The sequence below is a fragment of the Scyliorhinus canicula genome, chromosome 16 (assembly GCF_902713615.1).
Source record: "Scyliorhinus canicula chromosome 16, sScyCan1.1, whole genome shotgun sequence".
Taxonomy (NCBI): domain Eukaryota; kingdom Metazoa; phylum Chordata; class Chondrichthyes; order Carcharhiniformes; family Scyliorhinidae; genus Scyliorhinus; species Scyliorhinus canicula.
In genome coordinates, this window is record NC_052161.1 from 63,244,360 (window position 1) to 63,271,849 (window position 27,490).

General features: G+C 41.9%; 1 protein-coding gene across 11 annotated transcripts in view; it reads left to right on the forward strand.

Annotated features, from left to right (window-relative positions):
* Positions 1 to 27,490, forward strand: part of sgms1 (sphingomyelin synthase 1) — a 162,862-nt gene that overhangs the window by 54,318 nt on the left and 81,054 nt on the right. The gene's annotated exons all lie outside the window — the stretch shown is intronic.

Below are 27,490 nucleotides of genomic sequence, written 5' to 3' on the forward strand. Positions count from 1 at the left end.
AGCATATATAGTTGCCAGTTTGTGGATGTGAAGATCCCACAGATAATAATAATAATAATAATAACATTTTATTGTCACAAGTATGAAGTTACTGTAAAAGCCCGTCGCCACATTCCGGCGCCTGTTCCGGTAAGCTGGTACAGGAATTGAACCCGCGCTGCTGGCCTTGTTCTGCATCACAAACCAGCTACCTAGCCCACTGAACTAAACCAACGACATAAGTGTCCAGTTATGGCGACTTTACCGTACCAGTTAATGCATTTTGGTGGTGTTCGTTGAGGGATCAAAACAAATCTTGGGGTGGGATTTGAGCACACAGCCTTCTCACTTGAAGTGAAGGTGGTATCCTGAGCCATACTGCCATTGGTAGCTATAGTGCAGGTTCCAGTCCACTGTCCATGTATTGTCTTGTTCTGTCTAGTTTCAACTGGAACTCTTGTGCCGAGGTGGGAGCCCTGCTATATGTGCTTAAATAAATGCAAAATATGCTACCAGTGGCTACGATTTTAATATGTGGAAGAATATGTATGTGCTCTCAACATCCAACTTGTATTCATGGATTGTTAATGATTATATAGGGAATACAGGATAATTTTAAAAAGTTTTAAAAGTTTTATGTAGCTCCCAGGGGGTAAATCTTCAGAATACGCGTTCTGGGAATGTGCATTAATCTAGTTAAAGCGCCTCTTTGAGATAGTGAAGTTCATTAATATACCCAGAAAGGAAATTGTATGTAATACGTTGGACTGGCTTCAGCTGAGCACAGCAGAGGTAGCTTACACTTGAAGGTCGTAGCTAGTTGAATTGACAGCTCAACTCGCTAATCAGGTGCAGAATGCCAGGGGTGGGTCAGCAGGTGTTCCTTTTGATTTGATGTCCGATGGACAGTTGGAGTGAGCCAAGGAAAAATGAGAACCGAGTAAGAGTCAACTGGTTAGGCTTTTTGCAAACCATTTTTAGAGGAACTACTCATCAAAAATATATATTTATTCTCCTAACCATATGGCGTGGTTTGTTTAAGTTACGAGGAGCATTGCAAGATTGATTAAACCTAACTAAACCCTACTCTGCACATTTACATGAGTTATGTAAAATAAATTCATTTGTTTGCAGTTTGCCTCATCTCACTCCATGCTTTCATTCTTTCACTTTTGGAAGACATGACTTGTGTATAGAATATGACAGTATCCAGTTTCATAACCAGGGATTTCATTGTTACAATCATGGTATCGTATGTATCTTGAGATTAAAAATAAGCTGATTGTTAGGAAGAGAGGTCCATTCACAGGAGGAATTTGTAACTGTGCTCAGGGAAGCACTAAGCATTTTCAAAATCATAGCTGCAAGCAGTTATATTGAAACATTAGTGCAATAATAGAGCAAAATGTTATTGTAGAATTGTTATGATCCCAGTTGGTATACTTGGACAGGAAGATCCCAGAATGGAACCCAGGCCCAAAATTTTATTGTAGTATTGTTATGATCCCAGTTGGTATACTTGGACAGGAAGATCCCAGATGGAACCCTGGCTCAAAAAGATTTTTCTAAAAGGTGGAGGACCAGAGTCACAGAACCGTTAACAACAAGAAACAAAAATTTATTAAACATGAAAATGTGGATTGTGATAGAATATGCTTTTACTCCCTCGAGTTTAACCATTAGACACAGGTTCTAGGATTAAAATGGATTACAAAATTCACCTTGATCTATAATGGTCTCATTATCCCTTTTAAGCACGAGATGACCGTGGGCAAATGCATTCTCCATTCTGAGCCCCAAGTGCGAATGTGTGTGGATGTCTCCTCCGAATCCCCCCCCAGATGATTGGCATGGAGAGTTTCCAAACTCTCGTCCCAAAAACAAACCGTAAATTTTTCTCATCATTATGCTTTCCTTTAGCGGTTTGCATTCTAAAATCCAGACTAGTTTTCCAAATGGCACTTTTAATAGCAAATCCAGTCCAATACTTCACACTAATGCCATTATGATTTATTTGCCTTGACTGCTGTGCAAACTGCTCACAATTGCTTTAACTATCAATTCCCAGGCTGTATTAAAATTGCATCAGACATTTCATCTACCTCAAGTCTGCTGTCTCACTTTAAATCCAGTTACTGCAATTGTTTCTTCAACTCAGAACACTTTGTTTACTCTTCCTTGAATTATTTTGAACATGACCGTGGTCTCTGTTCTCTTAACTTCAAGTGTGTTAAACATTCTTTCTTTCATAATGTTTTGGTTAACTGGACTGGAACGTACCTTAGGAAACCTGCTTCTTTGCAGCTCCTGTCCTGTCGAGTCGATTTTTTGGCAGAGTGGAGAGATGTCCACTCCCCAAAGTCCAGTCTCCACTGCCCTGGCTTCCAGTTAAAACTAAGAACAAAGCTAAACGCTTCCTTCTGGAACGTGGCCTCCTGTAGTTAAGTAACAACTGCTGGTCTATTTTCCCTTCATGTTGAAGCCCTCTCTAAGCATAATAGAACCGCAGTTGGAACTTAACTAACCCCAATATATACAAACCCCTTTGTCTAGAATGAATCTAGCACACAAACATTATATTAAACACATTTGAAACTGTCTTATTTTTAATGTTTACCAATACAAATAGTGTGATGAATGTAGAAATTTCAGCTATATTGTATTATACTTATTTGGGTTATAGTTAAAAGGGTTAAAAGCCTGGGTTAGAATATGTTTGACTGCTGCAGTCATGTTTTGAAATATATCGTGGTTCAAAAGACAATGTTTTGGAAGTCGGGGTACAATTAAGGCATTGTAAAAAAAACTTTGGCTAATGCAGTTTTGATTGGATTTGGGGGGGGGCTCCTGTGGAATAAATTAGATTTTGGCATGGTTAAATTATATTACTGGATGGAGCCACGGTATCGCGCATTTTGCAGTAAAAGTTTGAGCAGTCCCGTGGAGTTTTAGATGAAGCTGTGAAGAGTCAAGATTTTGTTCCCATTCACTGCAGTTCAATTAGAGGATATGTCTGTAAACAGATTAAGTGTTTCCAAGCAGTTCAGACTTGTCTGAGGACAAGGTAAGATAAAACAAGCATTGTCTGAAGAAGTACAGCTAAAAAATCTGCATGGTTCTGACAAGATTCTGGTCTTTTATTTAAAGCAGTGTGAAAGATTTCTCTTTTACAAGGAACACCTATACAATAAATGTTCCTGAGTGCTAATGGTTTTTTAAAAAGTGGATTGAGAGTTGAGATATTTTCCTTGTTGTTTGAGTGGGAATAAAGATAGCAGTTACCGTGTCACTGTATTGACTAGCATTGCTTAAGGGGTAATTGTAAGCTATTTTCTTGTGTGATGTTGAAAATATTTTAATACTGTGTTAGTAATAAAGTTTGTTTTAATCTACTGTCGCCCTATTGCTCATGAAATCATTCCTGAAGCGAACATCCTTTCCTCACAGTCTTACAAAGTTAAAATACAGTATTGGGGTTTCTGTCCAGTATCCTAGCCACTGTTGGGGTCTGGTCTGCTTTCATAACAAAATATATAAATTTGCTGTCCTGTAGTTAAATGTTTTGAGATGAATTCCAACGTACAAAGAAAGCTATAGAAAATAATTAGCATGCTGAGAATTTCCATGATGGTTCTCTGGTGGTAAATTGACGAAAGCCCAAAGAAGTTATGGTATGAGATTGGGAGCATTCTGTTGAGATTTGAGGCTGTTGTATATGATGGCACATCATGCACCAAAGACAGTGTTCAAATTATATTCCTGGGGTTTAGGATTCCTTCTACAATAGAATTAAAAAAAAACTGCAATAGTGATAGTAAACTGTTTTGGAATAGCCTCAAGTGGTCTGTGCTGACTTCAGTAGAAGTTTGCGTAGTCACAATCTGCATGTGCTATAAATTGTACCAGTAAAGAAACTGTATATGGATGATTCTCAGTTGCAACAGTTAATTTTTATTCAAACTAAATATTCTCTTTTTGAAGATATACTGATGTTAGCCAGTCTTGATTTTTGAAACAACTTGCATTCTCTTATAACCTGCTTTCGCAACCCTATTGGTTTTGTTTCCTTGTGTAACCAGAAATGCCCAAACGCATCAGTTTCAGAATTACTCATCTACAGACCACATGGAAGTGTGGCAATTTTGTCAGGTTTTCCTTTGACTAGAACTGGAAATAATGAGAAAAAATATCAAATTTCTACCCAAGCGATCAAGTTCCGTTGAGATGCAAGGCCAACATTTGTTGCCCATCCCGATTGCCTTTGAACTGAGCATACCAGTCCATTTCAGAGGTCAATTAAGAGTCAGCCACATTGCTGTGGATTTGGAGTCACATGTAGGCCAGACCAGGTGAGGATGGCAGGTTTCCTTCCAAAAGGACGTTAGTGAGCCAGGTGGGTTTTTACGACAACCACAATGGTGATATGGTCATCATTAAATTCCAGATTTTTACTCAATTCAAATTCCGCCATCTGCCTTGATGCATTTACTCTGGGTCCCTGGAATACCAGCCCAGTGATACCATTGCAACACTGTCTCCCCTTATCATGAAGTTGAAGTAAAGGCTTACTCCAAATTCTTGGTAGAATGATTCTTTGAATGCATTGGGGACAGTCAATAAATGTGCCTTGCTAGTGTTACCCATATCCTGAGATCAAATGTTAATTATTTTAAAAATGTTTTTTTCCCCTTAATCTTCAATCTTTCTCTTATCCCAAAAAGTACCCCTCATATAAAAGCTATAGGTATATGTCATCCCATAGCATAGTAAGTTTCTGTTCTAATTTTCCTTGCATCAAACTCTTACTGCTGCTCTGTTTACTGCACAAAATAGGCAATTATTAACACAACATGACATAATATAAAGAATCTCAAATGTCTGGCATCAATTCAGTGTTCTGTTAAACCTTCTCTTGAAATAGCTTCCGGGCAATTATTATGCAATATTTACTTCAGAATAACATTATAATGGCTACTGTAACAAAAATGCAAATTCTTACATGTTTGCATATTGTTTTGAGTATGGATAATACATTCATACTGTCTCAAATTTATTTTGAGCTGCACTTGCTAATAATGTAGTTTTCTGCCACTTTTTTTTGTTTCTGTTTGTCCAGTAGTCCTGTTCTTGCTGACCGCTAGTGGCATCCCATCAACAGACCCATAAAATTTTCACATTTTCTTTAAACGTCTCGATGGTCTCGCCCTGCAGTGTTTTCCACTGTATCTTTGTATCCCCAAGCCTATAATCTGTTCCTTTGATTCCAGCACATCATCCTTTGTTTGCACTATCACTAATGTTTTGGTTACACTCAGGAATTGTCCTCTGAAAAATCTTTGCCTCTTGCACCTTCTTAAAAAATTCTAATTTCTCCTTCTTTTCTGTTTCTGCTTTCCTTGAGCTTCTTGGAATGGCTAAAAAATGCTTTATAACAAAAGCGTAGTTAAGTTGGTTGCATTTTTCCTCATATTAATGTTTCACTTTGTCATAAACGCTGAAGTATTTCTTCAATATTCAGGTCAGTTTAATTGCAGAAAGAAATGCTCTACTTTCAAATCTTTAGTCTGAAACGAGTGTTTTTTTTTTGTTCATGTATTTTGAACCTAATTTCCTTTTTCACGGTAGGAAATCTGCCATCCTTGGCGGCGCAGTGAGTAGCACTGTTGCCTCACGGCGCCAAGGTCCCAGGTTCGGTGCCGGCTCTGGGTCACTGTCTGTGTGGAGTTTGCACATTCTCCCTGTATTTGAGTGGGTTTCGCCACCATAACCCAAAGATGTGCAGGGTAGGTGGATTGGCCACGCTAAATTGCCCCTTAATTGGAAAAAGTGAATTGGGTACTCTAAATTTATTTTTTAAAAAAAAGGTAAATCTGCCATCCTATTCGAACTGATATACATGCGACACCCTCAGATCTACACAATGGGGTTGACTATTAACTCCCTCTGAAATGGCCTATCAAGCTACTCAGTTGGACCACGAGGCATTGACCTAAGCACAGGAAACAGCAACAGCACACCATGCCCAGCTGATCCTGCAAAGTCTTCCATACTAGCATCAAGGGACTTGTGCCAATGTTGGGAAAACAGCCCCACAGACTAACCTTACTCACCAAACCATAGCTTACAACCCAGGTGCATTCATGACCAGCTCTGGATATATCTTGTTCCAGCAGTAGGACAGACCTAGCAGAGATGGCACAACACTAAAAAAACAGCTGGGTGGGAGTTGCCCTGGGAGTCCTCAAGACTGATTCCAGACCCCATCAAGTCTCATGGCATCAGGTCAAACGTTGGATAGGAACCAACTGATGTATTAGTACCCCTCCATGTTAATCATAACTTGGCTTAAGCACTCGGGGTAGTAAGGGCCAATAATTTCCCATTATCAAGTGGCTCGGTAGCACCATTATTGATTGAGCAGGCTGAGCCCTAAAGGTCATATCTGTCAGATTGTGTGTGTGGCAAGTGGGGAGAAACAAATGAGGAACAAAGCTGCATGACCTCACCCTCCAATCTACCTGTTCCATGACTTTTTGGTAGGAGCACCATTGCACAGTCCTTGAGGACTGAGGACATCATCCATTGTGTTGTGTGTGGCAAATTCAAAACACATCTAGAAATTCGACCGAGGTGCATTGGGCCATCAGCAGAATTGTATTCAGCCACCATCTGTAACCTCATGGCCCACCATATCCCTCTCTCTACCATTACCATCAAACCAGATGATCAAATCTTGTTCAATGAGGAGTGGAGTAAAGCATTCGAAAAAATGGGGTGCCAAGCTGGTGAAGCTACAATGCAGAACTATATACCTTCCAAACAACAGGAGTTACGTGCAGTAGACAGCTATTTTCAGCTGCTTCCTCAATGACCTTGACATCAACATCAGGTCAGAAGTAGGGATGTTTGCTGATGACTGCACAATGTTCAGTACCATTCATTATCACTCAGACACTGAAGTAATGTGTCAATTTGCTGTCGGACTTGGGCTGATAAACAGCAAGCAAAATGCACTCCACACAAGTACCAAGCAATGACCATCTCTAACAAGAGGTAGTCCATCTACATTGACTTACATATCATTACCATAGTTGAATTTCCCCACCAAGCTCTTGGGGCAGTTACCATTGAACAGAATATTAACTGGAATAGCCACATAAATACAGTGATTACAGGAGCAGGTGAGCGACTGGGAATTCTGCAGAAACATAGAAAAACATAGAAACAAATAGGAGTAGGAGGCCATTCGTCCCTTCAAGCCCACTCCGCCATTCATTATGATCATGGCTGATCATCCAACCCAATAGCCCAATCCCGCTTTTCCCCCATAATCCTTTGATCCCCTTTGTCCCAAGTGCTATATCTAACTGTTTCTTGAAATCATACAATGTTTTGTAACGGATTCCACAGGCTCACCATTCTCTGGGTGAAGACATTTCTCCTCATCTCTGTCCTAAATGGTCCACCCCTATCCTCGGACTGTGACTCCTGGTTCTGGACACGCTCATCATCGGGAACATTCTTTCTTCATCTACCCTGTCCAGTCCAGGGGCTGGTTTAGCTCACAAGGCTAAATCGCTGGCTTATAAAGCAGACCAAGCAGGCCAGCAGCACGGTTCGATTCCCGTACCAGCCTCCCCGGACAGGCGCCAGAATGTGGCGACTAGGGGCTTTTCACAGTAACTTCATTGAAGCCTACTCGTGACAATAAGCGATTTTCATTTCATTTCATTTCCTGTTAGAATTTTATAGGTTTCTATGAGATCTGCCCTCATTCTTCTGAACTCCAATGAATACAATCCTGCAGCAATCATCTCACCACCTGACGACTCCCCAAAGACTGTCTCCTATCTCTAAGGCAGAAGTCAGGTGTCTCATGAAATACTCTCCACTTGCATGGATAAAAGCGGTTCTATTAATACTTTGAAGCTCAACTCCCTACAGGACAAAGTAGCTTGCTTGATTGCTGTGCCATCCACCATCTTGAAAATTCACTCCTTCCACCACAGACAATAGTGGCAGCAGTGTGTACCATGAACAAGATGCACTGCAGCAACTCGCCAAAGCTCCTTCAGTAGCACCTTCCAAACCTGTGGTCTCTCCCACCTAGAAGGACAAGGGCAATAGATGCATGGGAACATCACCGCCTGCAAGTTCCCCTCTAGGCCACACCTGACTTGGAACAAAATGGCATTCCTTCACTGTTTGGTCAAAATTTTGGGAGACCCTCCCTGCACTGCGGGTGTACCTAAACTCCTGATAGGTTGCAGTGGCTCACCACCAGTTCTTGAGGGCGATTAGGGATAAACAAAAAATGCTGTCCTTGCCAGTGATGCCTGCATCCCATGAACGAATAAAAAGTAAATCTGCTACAATACTTTCTGCTTATAAATCCATTCTTGAGCTCTGGGAGCACTGGTTATGTTGTGCTCTGATGGACCTCTGGTGCTGCCTATCCTATTCTTGACTCATGCCAGTTGTCCCTACCTTCAAAAGCCTTTGCTCAGGCCCTACCACACGTTACTCCTGCAGAAATCCAATCTCTTCCTGCTAAATTGCAATAGATGTCTGTACCTACAAAGAGAAGGAAGAAAATACTCTGGAATTGTACACAAAACTTGGTTTCACTGGCTTCTGAATGCTCTTTCTCCTGTGTTGATCCCCAATCTATAGTCTATTGCTCTGAATTTGCTCTTTGATTCATTCCAGTGCTATATTGTCCCCCGGTGAAGTCTCCTTATTTTATAAGCTTCGCGTGTCACTTGCTGGGCTGGGCTCTGATTTGTGCCATTATCCTATTTCTTTTTAGTTACTACGGTTCTGGTCTCATATGTTCCTGATTTAAACTGTTCCACTGTTGGCTGCTGCACTATGCTGGCTGCACTTTAAGACATTCCTGAACAGCTACCTCTTTGACCACTGGTTAATTTATCCTTACTGGTGGCTCAACATCAAATTTTATTCAATGATGCTCCTAAATGCTTTGGGCTTTTTTTACATTGGTAATGGCACCATGTAAACACAGTTGTTTCCACCTATCTGTAGTTTTGGTACATGGAGAAACTTGTTCCGCACCCTGTGGCGACAAATTAACATTTTTGGCTAAGTCTTAGATGACTAAAACGTGCTACACTGGTCAGCAGACTGTTGCAATAAATAAAGCATTATATTCTGTAATGAACATTCTCTCCTTTTTTTTTGGCAAAATAACGTTCTGTAATGTCTTTCTGGTTTGGTTTCTTTTCGCTTGAAGCTGACTTGCTAAATTTATATCTGCCCATTCAGTGCAGTGAGGTAGCATTGTGGATAGCACAATCGCTTCACAGCTCCAGGGTCCCAGGTTCGATTCCGGCTTGGGTGGAGTCTGCACCCCGTGTGTGCGTGGGTTTCCTCCGGGTGCTCCGGTTTCCTCCCACAGTCCAAAGATGTGCAGGTTGGATGGATTGGTCATGATAAATTGCCCTTGGTGTCGAAAATTGCCCTTAGTGTTGGGGTTACTGGGTTATGGGGATAGGGTGGAGGTGTTGACCTTGAGTAGGGTGCTCTTTCCAAGAGCTGGTGCAGACTCGATGGGCTGAATGGCCTCCTTCTGCACTGTAAATTCTATGAATTCTATGAATAAAAATCTTGTAGATCCAGTAGATATTCCTTGGTGGATAATGCCTCCATATTATGAGGATAAACAGTAAAACTTATCCTGGAATATTTGAGTGTACTATTCTGGTATAAGTAAGTGGCAAACTTATTATAGCAATTAAGCTTTATATTCTGAAAAGTTATTCCAAACAAATGTTGAAATTTAGTGTTCAACTTTGTATGTACATCGCATCCAGCTATCACAATGTATTCCTGCTCAGTCGAAGTCTGTTTCTGTGCTAAAACTTTTAAATTAGCAATAAAATTATCCAAATTGCGCAATGGAAATAACAGTAGAAATGCTAAATTGGTGCTTAACTCTTCACATTAAGAGGGGCTGCAGTTTATCCTTGGTAAAAGCTTAGAGCTTTATGGAATAACATCCATTTAATTTTAATGGGTATAAAATCACTAAGTTGTCCTTGCTAATTTCCTGCATCAGAGAGGCTATATATGATGGAGCGGGCCGCACTGGTCGGGGAAGAAGCTAGTCTGGGAACTGGATGAAATGTCACACTTGTGGAATGCTTTTCTGAATGTGGGACTGAATGAGGCATGTTGTTGAACCTAATACTGCAATAGTTCACTGCTTTATAATGGACGTATGTAGTACTCAAACTCTGACCTAACAAATATCTTGTGCAAATTGCCGATCCTCTCTTCAATTTTGTATTCCCTGTTCCTACACTAATACAACACTAATCCTGTTCTCCTTATTGTTCTATCAATGCTTCAAAGACCTATGTGTTTGGACTAGTAGATGCCCCTGCACAGTTAGGAACACTGTCATCTCTCTCTGAGCCAAAATTGACTGAGCAAACCCTACCACACACTTAAATTTATAATTTAGACTGACATTTCAGTTCCGTAGTGAAGGGTGCTGTGGTGGTGGGGTTCCATTTTTGGAGACAAGATAATACTTGGGTCCTGTCTGTCCTCCTGGATGGGCATTAATAATCTGACTGCACAATTGTAGGCGATCAAGGGAGTACTCCCACTGTCGTGGCAATATTTATACCTAAAACCAGTAGAACGAAAACTGTCGAATTAGTCATTTACTTCACTGCTGTGTTTCCCTTCAACAGTAACTTCAGTTTCAAAAGTAATTTATTGGCTGAAGTATTTGGAAACATCTGAGATACAGAAAGGAGCTGCATGAAACCAGTTATTTTTCTTGTTTTGTGCAAATTGGCTGCCGCATTTGCCTGTATAACAACAGTAATTCCTTGGAAGGTAAGTCATTGGTCACATATAAATTTGCAGACCAGTTGAACATGATTTTAAGTGCAAGGTCTTTCTGTAAGTTGCAACCTATGACCTAGCCTGTTTGAGTCTGTTTATTTATTTAGGCATCATTAACATTGCTTTTCACTGATGTCTACTGTAACACCTTTTATTTTGGGTGGTGAGGTTTTTTCCCCCAAAAGATATTTTGCACTGAATGTTGGGAGGGGGGGGGGGGGGTGGTTCTGACATCAGCTATTGGCACCACACACATTTCACATGACGTGAGCACATTGCTGTACATGCCTTTCTGGATAATACTCTGGTCTATGGAGCTGAGTTTTGGCAAGGAACAAGCGACTGCAATTTGGATTTGGATTCAAGTAGGTGCTGATTGTTTCCAAGCACTGCTGTGAGGACGATATTCTTTGTGTTGCAGCAAAAATAATTTGCTCATTTCTATTTGGGTATGGGGTAAGGACAGCAGCCATTCTGTCAGTTGGCACCATCAACCCCTGCAGATTAAAAGATTGAAGTAATCAATCAAAGGCTGAATTAAGTTACCCTTCCGTGCATTATTTAATCAAGTATGATTTCAGCTTTGCGTATACTTTACAGTAATTTTTATTATCCCCTCAAAATAATGGTGAGGAAGAGGCTGGAGTTACAATGATACATGTAGGGTTGTTAGTGTGCTTTTTTTTTCAAATTAAATTTACTGAAGGGGAGGGCAAACGGGCAGATATCATGGTACACATTAGTCCCAACGATGTAGGCTGACAAAGGGATGACGTCCTGCAAGCAGAATTAAGGGAGCTAGGAAGTAGATTAAAAAAACAGGACCCAGAATGTAGTAATCTCTGGATTACTTCCGGTGCCATGAGCTAGCGAGTATAGAAATATGAGGTTAGTCCACATGAACGTGTGGCTGGAGAGATGGTGCAGGACGGAAGGAGGGCTTTAGATTTCTTGGACATTGGAGCCGATCTGGGGTAGGGTAGCACCTGTGTAAGGCGGACGGGTTGCACCTGAACCGAAATGGGACCAGCGTCCTTGTATGGAACTTTGCTGGTGTCGTTGGGGAAAATTTAAAGTAACTTGGCAGGGGTACCTTTGGCTCCATTCTCAAATTACCACAGGTCTTTAATAGACCCTACTCTTTCCCTAGTTATTCTTTTACCCTGAATGTGCTTGTAAAACTTAGGATTTTACCTTCCAGTATCCTTTCATGTCCCCTTTTTGCTCTCCTAATTTCCTTCTTCAAGTTCCTCTTACACACACTATATGCGTCTAGGGAGTCTGCTGTTTTGAGCCCTCGTTGGCTGCCATAAGCCCCCCTTTTTCTTTTTATCCAATGCTATATATCCCTCGATATCCAGGGGTCACTTGACTTGTTGGTCTCACCTTTTTTCTTTATTGGAATGTGTTAATGTTGGGGAAGTTGAAATCCCCACTTCAATACCACATTACTTTTACAGTTTTACACTTCTTTGCCTACCCTATTACTTTTACTCTTCTTTGCCTACATATTTGTCTACATATCTGCTCTTCCAGTTCTCTCTAATTGTTAGGGGCCTATAAAACACTCCCAGCAATGTGATTACTCCACTTTGAATTTTAAGTTCTACCCATAAGGTTTCATTTGAAGAGCCTTCTCAGATGTCCTCCCTCCTTACTGCAGTAACTGAATCCCCGATTAAATTTGCAACACCCCCTCCTCTCTCACCACCTTCCCTGATGCGCCTGAAGATCCTATATCCTGGAATATTGAGCTGTCAATCCTGCCGCGCTCTTAACCATGTCTATGACATCATGGCCCCATGTTTTAATTTGTGTCCTCAAGCTCACCTGCTTTGTTCATCATTTTCCTTGCAAAATAAATACTGTTCAATCTTGCCAACCTTGTGACTTAACTGGTCTCGAACTTCTATGCCTTCCTGACACTCTTGCGGTCTCTCTTAATTTTGGCTGTGCATCTCCCATCTGCTGACGCTTCTCTCACGAAGCAGAGGGTGATGGTCGAGGGTGTTTTTCTGACTGAAAGCCTATGTCCAGTAGGGTCCCGCAGGGAGTGTTAGGGTTCTTGCTGTTTGTGGTTTACATTTTAGATATGAATGTAGGAGAGTTGATCAGTAAGTTCACAGATGGTACAAAGATTGGGGTGGTAAACAGTGAAGAGGATAACCTTTGTATACAGGAGAATATAGATGGGCTGGTCAGATAGGCTGACAGTGGCAAATGGAATTCAATCCTGATAAGTGTGAGGTTATGCACTTGGCCAGGACTAGCAAGGCAACGGAATACATGATGAACACAGGACCCCAGGAAGCACTGAGGATCAGAGGAACCTTGGTGTGCATGTACACTGGTCCCTCATGATAGCAGGGTAGATGGATACAGTGGTTAAGAAGACATTGGTATACTTGCCTTTATTAGCGAGGCTGAGAGTTTAAGAGCAGGGAGGTTATGCTGGGACAGTATAAAACGTTGGTTAGGCCACAGCTAGAGTATTGTGTGCCGTTCTGGAATCCACCTTTATAGGAGAGATGTGATAGTACTGGAAAGGGTGCATAGGAGATTTACCAGGAATTTGCCTGGGCTGAAGAGTTTTAGTTATGTAGAGAGATTAGATAGACTTGGGTTGTTTTCCATAATACTTGAAAGGTTTTCTTTTGGATGAGTAGGAATTATTTAGAATTTCATTAAATCTAAAGTTATTTGCACTAATTGTTTTGTAATCTGATGTAGCCGGGTCTTAGTTTTTTTAAGTTCAATCTTGGTTTAATCATTTATTTCTGGTTTTGTTGCTTGATATGTTACAACATGCTATGTATTTTATGGAACCTTAATAAAATCTCACATTTAACAATTTTACTTGTGTCCAAACTTTTATTGCATATTGCATGAACCGGTTTATGTCCTATAGATCGGTGAGCCTCATGTTGGTAGTAGGTAAATTATTGGAGAGAATTCTCAGGGACAGGATTTATACCCATTTGGAAATCAACGGACTCATTAGCGATAGACAGCATGGTTTTGTGCAGGGGGGGTTGTGCCTCACTAACTTGATAGAGTTTTTTGAGGAGGTGACAAAGATGATTGATATGGGGAGAGCGGTGGATGTTGTTTACATGGACTTCAGTAAAACATTTGACAAGGTGCCTCATGGCAGACTGGTGCAATAGGTGAAGTCATACGGAATCTGAGGTGAGGTGGTAAGATAGGTAGAGGACTGGCTCGGTCGTAGAAGGCAAAAGGTAGCAATAGAAGGGTGTTTTTCTGAATGGAAGGTTGTGACTAGTGGTGTCACAGGGATCAGTACTGGGGCCTCTGTTCTTTGTAACATAAATAATTTGGAGGAAAATGTATGTAGCTGGTCTGATTAGTAAGTTCGCGGATGACACCAAGTTGGTGGAGTGGCACAGTGTTGAGGATTGTCAGAGGGTACAGTAGGACACATAGGTTGGAGACTTGGGCAGAGAATTGGCAAATGGAGTTTAATCTGGACAAATGTGAGGTAATACATTTTCGTAGGTCTGACATAGAAGGGAAATATACCGTATATGCCAAAGCTCTTAGGAATATAGAAAGTCAGAGAGATCTTGGTGTGCAGGTCCACAGATCTTTGAAGGTGGATAAGGTAGTCAAGAAAGCATACGGAACGCTTGTCTTCATTCCACAGAGCATCGAGTAAAAAAAACTGGCAAGTCATGCTACAGTTATGTAGAACTTTGGTACGGCCGTACTTGGAATATTGTGCACAATTCTGGTCGCCACACTACCAGAAGGATGTGGAGGCTTCGGAGAGAGTGCAGAGCAGGTTTACCAGGATGTTACCTCGTCTGGAGAGTGTTAGCTATGTGGAGAGGCTGAATAGATTCGGATTGTTTCATTAGAAAGACGAAGGTTTTGGGGGTGACCTGATAAGAGGTTTACAAGATTATGAGGGGCATGGATAGAGTGAATGGGCAGGCGTTCTTTCCCAGGATGGAGGGGTCAGTCACCAGGGGGCATAGCTTTTTTATTGGGTTTTTGAACAAAGTATATTTACAGTTATGTACACCGAATAAAATATATACATATAGTAGAGAAGAGAAAAAGAAAATAACAAAAAAACTGGTATGATGGCTGTGGGCAGAAGCCCTGAGTAGGGTACATTCGACCGCAACATGTGCCAGGTTCGGCCTGATTCAATTTAAGGTCGTTCACCGGGCCCAGATGACGGTAGCTCGGATGAGCAAATTCTTTGGGGTAAAGGATAAGTGCGCTAGATGTGGGGGAGGACCAGCAAACCACGTTCACATGTTTTGGGCATGTCCTAAGCTTAGGTACTGGGAGGGATTTGCGGGGATCATGTCCCGGGTGCTAAAAACAAGGGTGGTGATGGGTCCAGGGGTGGCAATTTTTGGGGTTTCGGAAGACCCGGGAGTCCAGGGTGAGAAAGAGGCCGATGTTCTGGCCTTTGCTTCCCTAATAGCCCGGTGACGAATACTGCTGGCATGGAGGGACTCAAAACCCCTGAAGATATGGCTTTCGGACATATCAAGTTTTCTGGGTATGGAAAAAATTAAGTTCGCCTTGAGGGGATCTGTACTGGGGTTCGCCCGAAGGTGGCAACCATTCATTGACTTCTTCATGGGAGAGTGAACGTCGGGGGGGGGGGGGGGGGGAGGAGGAAATTAGTGTAGAGTAGGAGGGATAAATAGGCGAGTAGTGTCGATGGAAGAGGAGCGAGCTTGTGCAGTATGGTTTGATTGAAGTATTGATTTTACGTTGATGTTTGCACATTTTTGCCTTTTTTGCTTTTTCTTGTTATATGTAACTGTTTACAATGCCGAAAAATACCTCAATAAAATTGTTTGATTAAAAAAAAACTGGTATGATATTGTGCACTAGCTCAACAACAGCAACTCTGTACAGTTAGTAATATTTTTAACAAATAAGTAGGTATCTGTTTGTTGGGGGGGGGGGGGGGAGGAACTGGGGAGGTACATATACATTTGGGTGCCGGAGAAACAATTACGCTAGTTATATCCAATACAGAGAGGGCAATACGAAAATGGATCTGGTTTTGGTGCTGTTACTTGCTTCTCCTGGACGGTTTTTGCTGCCGGAATCGTCACGTGTTCACCTCTGCTTCGGCCGTTCATCCTGTCTTTCGCCCGTATTTTCCTTGCTCTCTGTTACTGTATTTGCCAAGTTTGTTGTCGTTTCCCGTGCTCCTTCCGGCTATCATTCTCTTGCCTCCCCCCTCTCCCTCTCTCACTGGTCCCCCTCCATTGTTTCCTGTCTCCCCCCCCCCCCCCCCCCCTTCCCTCTTTCCCCCCATCCCTTCCCTTCTCCTGTGGTTCGTCTTTCTTTTCTCTTAGGTTTAGCTGTGACCTGTACATTGCCTCAATGAAGGCTGTCCAGTACCCCGCAAGTCTGGGGCAAGACCAGATCATGTGGGCGTCGTTGGTTGGGCGTCCTTGGCACCGGTCACATCTATCCTCCACCACCAGGAAGAACCTACTCATTCGAGTTCTTGTTAAGTGGGCTCTATGTACCACTTTTAGTTGTGTCAGATTGAGCCTTGCGCACATGGAGGTGGAGTTGACCCTATGCAGTGCTTCACTCCAGAGTCCCTATCCTATTTCAATCCCCAGGTCTTCCTCCCATTTCGGGGGGCTTAGGTTAAAGGTCCGTGGGGAAAAGTTTAGAGGAGCTGTGTGAGGCAGGCGTTTTACGCAGAGGGTGGTGAGTGCCTGGAACGCGTTGCCAGAGGCGATTGTGGAAGCAGATTAACGGCTTTCAAAAGGCATCTTGACAAACACGTGGATAGGATGGGTATAGAGGAATACGGCGCAGGGAAGTGCTGAGGGTTTTGGCAAAGGTTGATATCATGACCTTGTACAGGCTTGGAGGGCCGAAGGGCTTATTCTTGTGCTGTATTGTTCTTTGTTTACTGATCGATTGTTAATTTTTTACCTGGAACATTCGGGTGGATGTTTTGATCTGTATAATTGAGGGGGGTGCTGGTTTTGTTTGGGGGAATATTTGTTTTATGGTAGTTTCTTTTGTTGTTTATTTGATGAAAATGTTAAAAATGAAGGGAATAAGAAGATTTTTTAAAAATGAATAAAAGACGTTACTCATTCAGTGGAAATTGATTTAGAATTTCCACTAAAATTGACAAATGTATCAACCAATCATTTCAAAAATGTGCAGGAGGCTGTTATCGGCAATGACATACATGGAATCCCCTGGCCTTTTTAAAAGTGAAGCTGGGTAAGTTTCTGACTGGTAGGAGTATGGAAATGTACAGACATTTTAGTCAAACAAAGGGAAGATGGAATGAAGTACATGTTCAACATTGAAGTAGACCCCAGATGGCAAGCTCAATTGGCCCAATAATCTTTTTTTCTATTCTTCAATCCATAATTGATAAATCCACGTAAGAAGCGTGGATTTCTTTATAAAATTGAAAGTGTTGAAGGCTTTGCATTTCCAAGAAGTACATATTTGATTACCATCAGTGTAAAAGGGGAAGAAGTGACAATTCTACCTTACTTTCCCCTGTTCTCTAACGGATGATGATCTTCTATCCAATTGTGCAACTGGAACCAATGACAAAACCCATGACTGATGTAATTGTATTTGGTTGGACAGTGCGTAAGTAGCTACTGCAGGGCGTAGTACCCATTTGATGAGCTTCTCTGTACGTTCATTGTGGTCTTCAAATTTTGTATGTATTTAAAATTTGATTTCCGAAGAAGTACTCGTCTCTTAGAAATGCAGCAATGCCGCCCTACATTGGAGATTTAGATGAGTCTGTCCTACTTCTCTAAAGCACTTTTTAACACCTATGCCAATAAATTTCACATTGGAAAATGTTTTTTTCTTTTTAAAATCAGAGTACCCAGTTATTTTTTTTTCCAATTAAGGGGCAATTTAGCGTGGCCAATCCACCTACCCTGCACATCTTTGGTTTGTGGGGGGTGAGACCCACACAGACACTGGGTGAATGTACAAACTCCCACAGGGACAGGGCCCCGGGCCAGGATTGAACCCGGTCCTCAGTGCCGTGAGGCAGCAGTGCTAACTGCCACCGTGCCACCTCTTCACATTGGAAAAGGATGGAAAATTAATTTTTAACTTCATGGTCAGAATAGTATATTACAGGAGGGCTTTTAAAGACATGGAGGGGTAATACCTCGAGATGGCTGAAAGTTCTGTGACCAAGGAGAAATTGCTGGAAAGGGTGCCAATAGTGGAGCAATTAAAATTGGGGATGATCAAGACGTCAGAATTTTTGAGAGCGCAGATATCTTGGAATGTTTTATGGCTGGAGGAGATTACAGAGATATGGGTTAAAGTCATTGAGGGATATGATCAGAACCTCATCCAGCTCATTGAATACAGGAGTGATGTGCAAATCTGACTTGGTGCGAGTTAGAGCACAGTTTGGCAGCAGAGTTGTGAACGATCTGAAGCTTATTGGGGGATGGAGAGGAGGCTTGGCTGGACAGGAGGGTGTTACAACAGTCAAATCTAGAATGACTAAGGCATGTTTAGGAGTTGAGGCCAGGGCAGAGTTAAGAAATGTTCTTGAGGTGGAAGTTGGCAGTCTTGGTGATGGTGCAATTATATGGTCAGAAACTCATGAGGGCAAACAGAACGTGAAAGTTGCGAGCGGTTTTAACAGTTTAAGGAACTGAAACAGTGCTCGGGTAACAGAGGCAGTGACTTCCGTGCTCCTACAAAGTAGTTGGAGGAAGATCTTGCTCATCCAAAAGTGGGAGCATTTATCTTGTTTTTAATAAGTAGCTTTCTATCATTCTAAAGAAAGGTCTTGTATTTCCAAAGAGCCTTTCCCATCTTCAGGACATCCTAAAGAACCCTGCATGCGATGAAGTCTTTCTAAGAAGACACAACAGCCAAATTCAGAACAACAAAGTCTCTCTAGCTTCAAAATGAATGACCAAATAATATGCTTTTTGGTGGTATATTTAGTGGGGTGGCACGGTAGTACAGCGGTTAACAGTATTGCTTCACGGCGCTAGGGTCCTGCGTTCGATTACCACTTGGGTCTCTGTGTGGAATCTGCACGTTCTCCCCACGTCTGCGTGGGTTTTCTCCGGGTGCTCCGGTTTCCTCCCACAAGTCCTGAAAGACGTTCTTGTTCGGTGAATTGGGATATTTTGAATTCTCCCTCAGTGTACCTGAACAGGCGCCGAAGTGTGGCGACTAGGGGATTTTCACAGTAACGCATTGGTGTTAACGTAAGCCTACTTGTGACAATAATAACATTATTATTATTGTTATTGAGGAGTGAATATTGTCTAGAATAGTTTATTGAAAAAGGGCAAGGTGAACCAATGGTTTACACAAAATATTTTTTGATCTCTGGTTGCTATGTCCGCTAAGTTCAAGATCTAATACTGGAAATAGATTTCTAATACATTTAAAAACCTTTTTATTTCTTCACTGCACAAAATAATATGTAGGTTAGAGGAGGTGCTGACGACGGGGGACTGGAGAAGGTTTACAGAGTTAGCGGTTTACAGAGCTATTTTGGAAGAGGAGAGGCTGGAAGCAATCAAAGCAAAGTGAGAGGAAGAGTTGGGAGAGGATTTGGAGGAGGGGTTCTGGTGTAAGGTGCTCCAGAGAGTGAATGCCTCCACTTCGTGCATGAGGTTGGGGCTGATACAGCTGAAGATGGTAGACAGAGCACACCTCACGAGGGTGAGGATGAGCCGATTCTTTGAAGGAGTAGAAGATATGTGTGAACGGTGGGGGTTGCCCCACTAATCACGTTCATATGTTTTGGTCCTGTCCAAAGCTAGAGAATTACTGGAAGGATGTTTTTAGGGTAATTTCTAAAGTGGTGCACGTGAAACTGGACCCGGGCACCCGGGAGGCCATATTCGTGGTTTCGGACCAACCACGGTTGGAAACGGGCATGGAAGCAGATGTTGTAGCCTTTGCCTCGTTGATCGCCCGAAGGCAGATCCTAATGGGTTGGAGAGCAACCTCTCCACCCTGTGCCCTGGTATGGCGGGGGGACCTTTTGGAATTCTTGACTCTTGAGAAGGTTAATTTGAACTGAGGGGAAGGATGGAGGGGTTCTAGAATTCATGGGCATTATTCATTATGCACTTTCAAGAACATCGAAAATTAGTTGGGGCAGGTGGGTGGGAGGGTTGGAGGGAGGGGGGTGGTGTGTGTTAATGGCGACTATGGGTGATCCCTAATTCCTTTCTGTCATTTGTGTGAACATGCGGGCTAATGTTTGGGGTTTGGTGGGAGGATGGGATTGTTGTTATTGATTTGGGGATTGACATATTTGTTACTGATTATTGTTTATTGTTGGTGGGTGTAAATTTGGAGAAAATGTGAAAAAGGAGGAGAATAAAAAATATTAAAAAAAAAAAAAAAAAAAATAATACGTAGGCTATTTTACAATTCATGTATGTTCCAACATTCAACCAGATCTGCAAACGCCCTTTTTTTTTGCAGTGAGGGATGGGAGAGTTCCATGTTTTTCCTACTTTGTGTGTGGGAAGGTAGAACAGCCTCGATTTAGGGGCTAAATACCTTGAACCTTATTTTAAGATGTGCTCTCACCAGTGGAATATCATATACAGCAGGATAAAAGTCAAAAGGTATGAGACCAGTCTTTTTTCGACCAATGGTCTTGTGTTTGATTTTTACATGGGTAATGCTTCTGAGGGGATTAACATGCGTACTTGATTTGGGTCCACGTGAAAAAAGACCATCATACTGGAATAAAGTAAAAAAAAACAAGAATGCTAAAGAATTTATATGAATTTTTGAACATTTCTTTATTTTATAACAAATTATATTTCATCCATGTTAATTATTTATTATTTATGTTACAACATTACAAGCATTTCAAACTATGCAATAAAAAGATTTCCATAACAAATTATCTTTAACAATTCATGTTGAAATCCTTCAAAATCACTCTGATCACCCATCTGAATCGCCAAACCAGTCATCCCAATTGCTGGTTGTATAGCATCATCCTTGTCTCCATCGTTGCTAGTATCAGTAACTTGGGCACAGCATTCCATAAGTAATTGACTGTACTGTGGTTGAGTGAAATTTGAAATTCTGCATTTTAGAAGTGATTTTTGTTTTTTGAGTATGTTGGATTCCAGTTCATTCCACACATCGATGACGCATTGTCATAACGTTGCTAGGCGGGTGCTCGTATATTTCCGTCCTGAATGAACGTTTTCTCATCTTCGAACATCCAGTTGGTTCACATCTTTAGGCTACTGTTCTCGAGGTTTGTTTATGCCTATATTCAAGGACTGAACTTGTCGGACTGATGAGATTAACTGTCAAGACGGTAGTGGTCGATCTCATCGCGGATTGTGCCACCAACAAGGTGGGATTTGAACATGTCCCAGATACACAAACCTCTTTTCTTTCTGCTATCCTGGTCTCTCATTTCACCCTCCTTTGATCCCGGCCACTGCCTTCATTCATCCAGAATTTTTCATGAACATGGACGAAAACACCTTTCTGAGAATTCATTTTAGATACGATTTGGCACTTGCATGTCACCTATTTTGTGCCACCTGGAACCATAAGAATGGAATCATTGAGTGTGTCTACTTGCAGTCAGTCACAAGGATGCTGTTTATCCACCAACCTTGGTAACGGTTTTGTTTGCTGGCCTGTTGAAAGTCATCGGCTTTGCATCCATATTTCCACTGCAAGCCAATCAATATGCACTCTTCTCTGGGTGTCAAATGACAAAATGGTGGAATTTGACTTTATCATCGAGTTCAGGTGGCAGATTATAGAATCATAGAATTTATAGTGCAGAAGGAGACCATTTGGCCCATCGAGTGTGCACCGGCCCTTGGAAAGAGCACCCCACTTAAGCCCACACCTCCACCCTATCCTAGTAATCCCACCCAACCTTTTTGGACACTAAGGATAATTTATTATGGCCAATCCACATAACCTGCACATGTTTGGACTGTGGGAAGAAACCGGAGCACCCGGAGGAAACCCACGCAGACACTGGGAGAACATGTAGACAGTAGACAGACAGTGACCCAAGCCGATGTGACCCAAGATGATGTGAAATATTTGCTTCTATATTTGATTGAGAACTCAATTATACCTTTTTCTGAGGGTGCATCATATGGACTGTTGTTGAATCTGGAATACCATCTTTCTTCTCTACTCTGACGGCATGGCATGGCTCTGCGGGTGATAATATGACCCTTTTGTTGATGCTTGTTAACCATGTTGCTGCTTCTTTTCCCCCCAAGTGATGTCCTTCTCTGGCGTTTTCATTCTTCGGCATCCTTTCCAGTTCGTTGGATATCATTGTCCGGTCTCTTTTCCCAGAACCATTAAACTCTTGCTGCTAATTATTAGTCATTTTGACAAATGCTTTGACTTTCATTTTATATTTAGCTATGTACTTGTTATTCCTCAAAGGCATGGTCATAGATCATGTGGCACACAGTAGTCTTGTCGACTGGCTGGAATTGGTGGAGGGAAAATCTAAAGGTTACTGTCTGTGCCTTTGAATTAACAAACCGTAGCAATTACCTGTACATAATTGATCACAACATGGCTTGATTGCCGAAAGACTCGGGTCGATCTTTGCATCTGTTATCTGAAAAATTATGGTTTTTTTAGGCCAAATGTCATGCTGTTGACTTTTTTTAACATCAGACTTCTATAAGCGTATGTGTGCTATGTTATGTATCTACCCCAATATCCTGAATAGTTAAACCAGTTAAGTTGGAGTGTTTTGACAAAATATCAAAAGGTGTGAAGTCCAAGAATGTGTAATTTTTGGAAGGAAAATTTGTTGTGTGCTGACGTCCGCAAGTTACAGTTATTAGTTACAGGAAATGAGCTGAAGACAAATATAGCTGAGTAACTAATGGCATAGAATTCGGACATGAGGAAGTTGAAGCAGATTTGCACATTCTGTACTATATTCCAGATGATGTACAGCGGAGTTTGTTTTCAGATTTTTTTTTTTGAACTGAAACCAGCAACATTCATGTTTTGCAATGGCCTTACAAGGAACCAATATTCGAGTTTGGAGGAAGACTTGGAAGAATATTCCTTCTTTTAAAATGTACTTTTGAGAAGAATGCCTTTGCAACATTAATTACTGTTGCAGAGATATTTGAAAGAAAGATGCAAACTTCTTGTTTTACCTATCTCCTTCTGCTGGAAAGGTAAAACCAAGTTCAGTTTAAAAAAGAAAAACTATCTCCCTTTTTGTATTTGTTACTGGCTATTTTTAATCTGCCTGAAGTGTGCAAGGAAGCCATTTTTTTCAGGAATGGATTTCATTAAACAAATCATGTGAAGATTTCATTAAACAGATCATGTGAAGAGACATGAGAGGTGTAGAATAAGTGGGAGGCTCCGGCCGCCGTTGAAATACCACTACTCTTATCGTTTTTTCACTTACCCGGTGAGGCGGGGAGGCGAGCCCTGAGGGGCTCTCGCTTCTGGTCGGAAGTGCCCGGGCGGAGTAAAATCAAATACTAGTGTTTTGTGTTTAAACAAAGGAGGTTACAAGGGGATGAGAGAAGAACTAGCTAAGGTAGACTGGGAGCTAAGACTTTATGGTGGAACAGTTGAGGAACAGTGGAGAACCTTCCAAGCGATTTTTCACAGTGCTCAGCAAAGGTTTATACCAAAAAAAAGGAAGGACGGAAGAAAGAGGGAAAATCGACCGTGGTTATCTAAGGAAATAAGGGAGAGTATCAAATTGAAGGAAAAAGCATATAAAGTGGCAAAGATTGCTGGGAGATTAGAGGACTGGGAAATCTTTAGGGGGCAACAGAAAGCTACTAAAAAAGCTATAAAGAAGAGTAAGATAGAGTATGAGAGTAAACTTGCTCAGAATATAAAAACAGACAGTAAAAGTTTTTACAAGTATATAAGACAAAAAAGAGTGGCTAAGGTAAATATCGGTCCTTTAGAGGATGAGAAGGGAGTTTTAATAATGGGAGATGAGGAAATGGCTGAGGAACTGAACAGGTTTTTTGGGTCGGTCTTCACAGTGGAAGACACAAATAACATGCCAGCGACTGATAGAAATGAGGCTATGACAGGTGAGGACCTTGAGAGGATTGTTATCACTAAGGAGGGAGTGATGGGAAAGCTAATGGGGCTAAAGGTAGACAAGTCTCCTGGCCCTGATGGAATGCATCCCAGAGTGCTGAAAGAGATGGCTAGGGAAATTGCAGATGCACTAGTGATAATTTACCGAAATTCACTAGACTCTGGGGTGGTCCCGGTGGATTGGAAATTAGCAAACGTGACCCCACTGTTTAAAAAAGGAGGTAGGCAGAAAGCAGGAAATTATAGGCCAGTGAGTTTAACTTCGGTAATAGGGAAGATGCTGGAATCTATCATCAAGGAAGAAATTGCGAGGCATCTGGATAGAAATTGTCCCATTGGGCAGACGCAGCATGGGTTCGTAAAAGGCAGGTCATGCCTAACTAATTTAGTGGAATTTTTTGAGGACATTACCAGTGCAGTAGATAACGGGGAGCCGATGGATGTGGTATATCTGGATTTCCAGAAAGCCTTTGACAAGGTGCCACACAAAAGGTTGCTGCATAAGATAAAGATGCATGGCATTAAGGGTAAAGTAGTAGCATGGATAGAGGATTGGTTAATTAATAGAAAGCAAAGAGTTGGGATAAATGGGTGTTTCTCTGGTTGGCAGTCAGTGGCTAGTGGTGTCCCTCAGGGATCCGTGTTGGGCCCACAATTGTTCACAATTTACATTGATGATTTGGAGTTGGGGACCAAGGGCAATGTGTCCAAGTTTGCAGATGACACTAAGATGAGTGGTAAAGCGAAAAGTGCAGAGGATACTGGAAGTCTGCAGAGGGATTTGGATAGGTTAAGTGAATGGGCTTGGGTCTGGCAGATGGAATACAATGTTGACAAATGTGAGGTTATCCATTTTGGTAGGAATAACAGCAAACGGGATTATTATTTAAACGATAAAATATTAAAGCATGCCGCTGTTCAGAGAGACTTGGGTGTGCTAGTGCATGAGTCACAGAAGGTTGGTTTACAAGTGCAACAGGTGATTAAGAAGGCAAATGGAATTTTGTCCTTCATTGCTAGAGGGATGGAGTTTAAGACTAGGGAGGTTATGTTGCAATTGTATAAGGTGTTAGTGCGGCCACACCTGGAGTATTGTGTTCAGTTTTGGTCTCCTTACTTGAGAAAGGACGTACTGGCGATGGAGGGTGTGCAGAGGAGATTCACTAGGTTAATCCCAGAGCTGAAGGGGTTGGATTATGAGGAGAGGTTGAGTAGACTGGGACTGTACTCGTTGGAATTTAGAAGGATGAGGGGGGATCTTATAGAAACATTTAAAATTATGAAGGGAATAGATAGGATAGATGCGGGCAGGTTGTTTCCACTGGCGGGTGACAGCAGAACTAGGGGGCATAGCCTCAAAATAAGGGGAAGTAGATTTAGAACTGAGTTTAGGAGGAACTTCTTCACCCAAAGGGTTGTGAATCTATGGAATTCCTTGCCCAGTGAAGCAGTTGAGGCTCCTTCATTACATGTTTTTAAGGTAAAGATAGATAGTTTTTTGAAGAATAAAGGGATTAAGGGTTATGGTGTTCGGGCCGGAAAGTGGAGCTGAGTCCACAAAAGATCAGCCATGATCTAATTGAATGGCGGAGCAGGCTCGAGGGGCCAGATGGGCTACTCCTGCTCCTAGTTCTTATGTTCTTATGCATCATTCCAAAATGTTTCAATGGAATCCCCTCCCAAAAACCCTCGGGTAATCTCTGGCTCATCGAGAGCAATATGACAGGAGATATGCAAGAAATATTTAGCATTTTTATAACTAAAGCATAGCTGTGGGATAATATCCTTAAACTTTATCCAGCTCTTTTTTTTTCTGCCAGTCTCGATCTGTCTGCAGAGTGGCTGTTTAGTACATGAAGGCATTTTAGTTCCTGTGTTCTAATATGATTGCTGCAATTACATGAATTTGAATATATATGAAATAAACATTGGGCTTCTTGAAGTTTATTAGAGTTCATAAATCTAATAAGCGTTCACTAACTACCATTGGATTTTACGGCAGTCATAACCTCAGTGTACTTGAGATTTTGGTTTGAGTGGTCAAAATGTTCAATATTGAACATATCGATTTTAAGATTTAGTGTGTTATAAAAGGATTGACCTTGCAGTAAAAGGGCACAAAAGTGAATTGAAAGAAAATCGGAATAGGTGAAGGAGGAAAAGACTGTTCAACCCTGTCTAATTGTTCCATCGTTAGTTGTAATTTAAAACTAAATGTGACCATTTTCTCATTCATACTATTACCGTCCTTTTCCCTGAACTGTAAATTGTTTTTGTATGTTCCAGTAATTTGCTATTTACTGTGTGTTGGTTTGCTGGCTTATAATTAACTTGTGCCTGTCAGTGCTCTTTATTTATACATATCTGAGCATCCATGTTACTGAACCGTGCCATTTTACTGAAGGAAAAAAGGTTGTTTCCCCTTCTCTTTCCTTCACTGAGAATTGATTTAATCTCCTTTAGAGTGTCTCTGCAGCTGGGCAGTGTAAAACTTGGTATCACCTTTTCCTGTCGAGCTATCTTTTATGTTGCTTCCAGATATTGTCTGAAACGACTGTTTACTCCGTAAACTTCAGTCTTACTTCCTCAGAAACTGCTAAAATGGATATTCTAAGACCATAAGAGTTAAATTCCAGCCTTCGGTGACTGAAGTTTGCATTTTCTCCGTGTGCCTGTGTAGGTTTCCTCCCACAGTACAAAGAAGTGTAGATTAGGTGGATTGGCTATGATAAATTGCCCATTGGTTTCCAAAAGATGAGCAGGTTAGGTAGGTTTACAGGGATAGGGCAAGTGAGTGGGATTAGGTAGGGTGGTCTTTCGAAATGAAATGAAATTAAAATCGCTTATTGTCACAAGTAGGCTTCAATGAAGTTGCTGTGAAAAGCCCCTAGCCGCCACAATTCGGCGCGAGGGAGGCTGGTATGGGAATTGAACCGTGCTGCTGGCCTGCCTTGGTCTGCTTTAAAAGCCAGCGATTTAGCCCAGTGTGCTAAACCAGCCTCAGGACTAAACCAGCCCCAGGGTCAGCACAGACTTGATAGGCTGAATGGCCACCTTCTGCACTGTAGGTACTCTGTGGTTAAATGTTAAAATCAACCCCCCCCCCCCCCCCCCAAATCAGTCATATTCACTGCTCCCGCCCAACAAGCGGGACTCAATCCTGCCTCTAGTCACAGCCAACCAACTACTCCCCCCACCCCGTCTGCCCTAAGCCCCCCAGCCACTTCCTCACGTAACCACTTCTTTCTGCATACTCCCCATTTCACCACCATTCACATCTCCAGGCCCATCGAAACCTGTCCACACAGATTCCGATAGCCATGCCCCCCCCCCCCTCCCCCATCGCTCCCGCTCAACTTGCCTTTGCTAGCGAGGTGGCCCCTGAGAGAGCCCCCTCCCTCCATATGCCCAATGTGGAAAAAAACAACACGAAAGCCCCCCACCCACATCCAGTCCATCCAAACAACCCAGCATAATAGACCCACAAACATAGGGAAACAAACTCCAAAATATTGCCTCAACGTCCCAG